Consider the following 3818-nt stretch of genomic DNA (forward strand, 5'->3'; position numbering starts at 1 on the left):
ACATACAAGGGAGTCCCAATAGAACTCTCCACAGATTTCTCAGGGGAAACACTGCAGGCCAGGAAAGAGTGAGATGATACATTTAAAGTGCTGAATGAAAAATAGAAGAAAAAGCCAAACAAGAATATTTTACCCAGCTTAGCTATCCTTCAGATAGAAGAAATTCACTAGGCCTGCCTGACAGGGATTACTAAAAGGGAATTCTTTGAGCGGTATCAAACGGCAACTAACTAATAACACAAACCACATAAAAGCATAAAACTCAATGATAAAAGTAGCCAGGGTCATGTTTCAGAATATTTTGGACTGAACTGGTGGTGTGTAAATAAATGTTACCTCTAGTATGATGCTTAATAGACAAATCTATTAAAACAATTATAGCTAAAATTAGTGGCCAGGGATAACAATTACAAAGTTATATAAATTTTGGCTTAAAAACATATAATGGACAGAAGTAAATGCACAGAGTTGTATGCAATCAAAGTTGTTTTCTTCAGCTTGAAATTGCCTGTTATCAGTATAAGATGTTTTATGTAAGCCTCATGGTAACAAAAAATTAAAAATTATTGTATTAGATGTATAAAACACAAAAAAGATTCGAATAATACTATTATAGAAAGCCACCAAACCACAAGGGAGGACAGCAACAGGGAAAGAAGGAAAGTATATACAAACAGTAGGCAAACAAGTTATAAAATGATAGTAGTCAGTTCTTACCTGTCAATAATTACCTTGAGTGTGAATAAATTAAATTATTCAATAAAAAGACATAAAATGATGGAATGTATTTTTTAAGACCCAAATATATGCTGCCTATAAGAGATTTATCTCACCTTTTTTTATTGCATTTTAGGTTTTGGGGTACATGTGAAGAACAAAATTGTTGCATAGGTACACACATGACAGCATGATTTGCTGCCTTCCTCCCCTTCACATATATCTGGCATTTCTCCTCATGCTATCTCTCCCCAACTCCCCACCCCCAGCTGTCCCTCCCCTATTTCCCCCCAACTGACCCCAGTGTGTGATGCTCCCCTCCTTGTGTCCATGTGTTCTCATTGTTCAAAACCCACCTATAAGTGAGAATATGTGGTGTTTGATTTTCTGTTCTTGTGTCAGTTTGCTGAGAATGATGGTTTCCAGGTTCATTCATGTCCCTACAAAGGACACAAACTCATTGTTTTTGAGGGCTGCATAATATTCCATGGTGTATATGTGCCACATTTTCCCTCTCCAGTATATCATCAATGGCATTTGGGTTGGTTCCAGGTCTTTGCTATTGTGAACAGGGCTGCAATGAATATTCATGTGCATGTGTCCTTATAGTAGAATGATTTATAATCCTTTGGATATATACCCAGTAATGGGATTGCTGGGTCAAATGGAATTTCTATTTCTAGGTCCTTGAGGAGTCTCACCTTTAAGCATACACACAGACTGAAAGTAAAGGGATAGAAAAGGATATTCTATGTAAATGAAAACCAAAAGATAGAAGGTGTAGCTATACTCATATTGGACAATATAGCATTTAAGTTAAAAACTATAAAAAGAGATAATGAAGGTAATTATATAATGATTAAAAGGTCAATTAATCAAGTGGATGTAACGGCTGTACACACACACACACACACACACACACACACACGTACACACATACACACCAAATATTAGAGCATGTAAATATATTAAGGCAATACTAAAGGATCTGAAGGGAGAGAGCGACTGCAATACAATAATAGCAGGAGATTTCAGTCACTGATTTTCAACAATAGACAGATTATTCACACAGAAAATTAATGAACAATCATTGGATTTGAACTATATTTTAGACCAAATAGTACTAACAGATATGTAAAGAAAGTTTCATCCAAAAGCAACAAAATACACATTGTTTTCAAGCATGCCTTGAACATTCTCCAGGATACAACATATGTTAGGCCATGAAACAAGTCTATATAAATTTAAGAGAATTGAAATCATATCACCACTTTTTTCTAACCTCAACATTATGAAACTAGAGTCGGGGAAGGTGTCTAATCTTCAGTACTTGCACAGCTACCTGACTTACATCAACCTGTCAACGGCAATCAAGCATAATGAGAACATGGCCAAAGGTCTGTAGAGGGCTCTGCTGCAGCAGCAGCCAGAGGATGACAGCAAGTGCTCCCCCCGGCCCCAGGACCTGATCTGGCTCTACAACATCATCCTACAGAATCTGGTGGAATTGCTCCAGCTTCCTGGTATAGAGGAGGACAAAGCCTTCCAGAAAGAGATAGGCCTCAAGACTCTGGTATTTAAAGCTTACAGGTGTTTTTTCATTTCTCAGTCCTATGTGCTGGTGAAGAAGTGGAGTGAAACCCTTGTCCTGTATGATAGAGTCCTGAAATATGCAAATGAAGTAAATTCTGATGCTGGCGCCTTCAAGAACAGCCTAACGGACCTGCCTGACATGGAAGAGCTCATTACTCAAGTGCGGTCGGAGAAGTGCTCCCTGCAGGCCATGGTCATCCTTGATTCAGATAATTCTCATCAAACCTCCTTCCAAGTCAAGGACAATAAGCCTCTGGTTGAACGGTTTGAGACATTCTGCTTGGACCTTTTCCTGGTCACCAAGCAAGCCAACCTTGTGCACTTCCCACCAGGCTTCCAGCCCATCCCCTGCAAGCCTTTGTTTTTTGACCTGGCCCTCAATCATGTGGCTTTCCCACCCCTTAAGGACAAGTTGGAACAGAAGACCAAGAGTGGACTCACTGGGTACGTCAAGGGCATCTTTGAGTTCAGGAGCTAACCAGGCTCTTCCTCAGGGGTGGGGGAAGATTCTGACTCTTCATCTGTATTGTGAGAAAATCCCAGCAAGTTTCACGATATTAAATCCAGGTCTGCATTGGCCCAGGGCAGGAGTTTACATATTCAGCCCTGCATTCCTACATCTTGGGTTTGTACACTTACATTCTTAACCAGTGTGTTAGGAGAGCACCCTGTCATCTTCTGGTAGATGTGTGCGGGGTCATCCTGTCTCCTGTACCTCCTGGGAGAGGGGCCGCTGCTGTCTGGTGCTCTGTTTGGTCAGTAATGTGTTCTGGAGTCCACGCCAGGCACAGATGGGGCCTCGAAACGCTTTGTCATGCTTCTTCAGGTACCATGGATTTGAAATGAACTCATCCTTGCTGTGAGCATCCAGGATCCCTTGAAAAATTTATCTATGACTATGAAACTGACAACGTCATCCCAGAATTACAGTCAGCCTTATTCCCCTTCACCTCCCTGTGAACTCTAAGAAGTTTCAGAACAAGCAGAGAGCTCTATTTTTAGAAGAAATGTGTTACATTCAGAAATGATGAAACAAAATCTTATATTAAAAGGCAAAGATTACGAAAAAAAAACAATAACAAGAAAATCTTGGAAAATCCACAAATATGTGGAAATTAAACATCATGATCCTGAGACGCCAATGGGTCATAGAAAAATGTCAAAAAGAAAATAGGAAAAATCTTAAGTCAAATGGTAATGAAAACACAACATACAAAACGTATTGGGTGGAGCAAAAGCAGTTCTGAGAGGAAAATTTATAGCAAAAAATGCTTATTTTTAAAACAAGAAAGATATCAGATAAACAACCTAGTGCTACATCTCAAGGAACAAAAAGGAAGAACAAATTAAACTCAAAGCTAGCAAAAGAAAGAAAATCACAAAGATTAGAGCAGAAATAAATGAAACAGAGACAAAAAAATCAATGAAACCAAGAGTTGTTTTTTTGAAAAGTTAAACAAAATCAACAAACTGTTAGCTAGACTGAGAAAAGGGAGCGAAGACTCAAA

At 39.0% G+C, this 3818-nt stretch overlaps 1 pseudogene across 1 annotated transcript; it reads left to right on the plus strand.

Annotated features, from left to right (window-relative positions):
- Positions 1–2008: 2008 nt before the first annotated feature.
- On the plus strand, positions 2009–3374 carry LOC108297911 (annotated as a pseudogene). The gene has a single exon (XR_001822385.2). The product of XR_001822385.2 is annotated as a signal recognition particle subunit SRP68-like (transcript).
- The last annotated feature ends 444 nt before the right edge of the window (positions 3375–3818 follow it).

The sequence above is a fragment of the Cebus imitator genome, unplaced genomic scaffold (genome assembly GCF_001604975.1).
Source record: "Cebus imitator isolate Cc_AM_T3 unplaced genomic scaffold, Cebus_imitator-1.0 Scaffold859, whole genome shotgun sequence".
In the NCBI taxonomy this organism is placed as follows: domain Eukaryota; kingdom Metazoa; phylum Chordata; class Mammalia; order Primates; family Cebidae; genus Cebus; species Cebus imitator.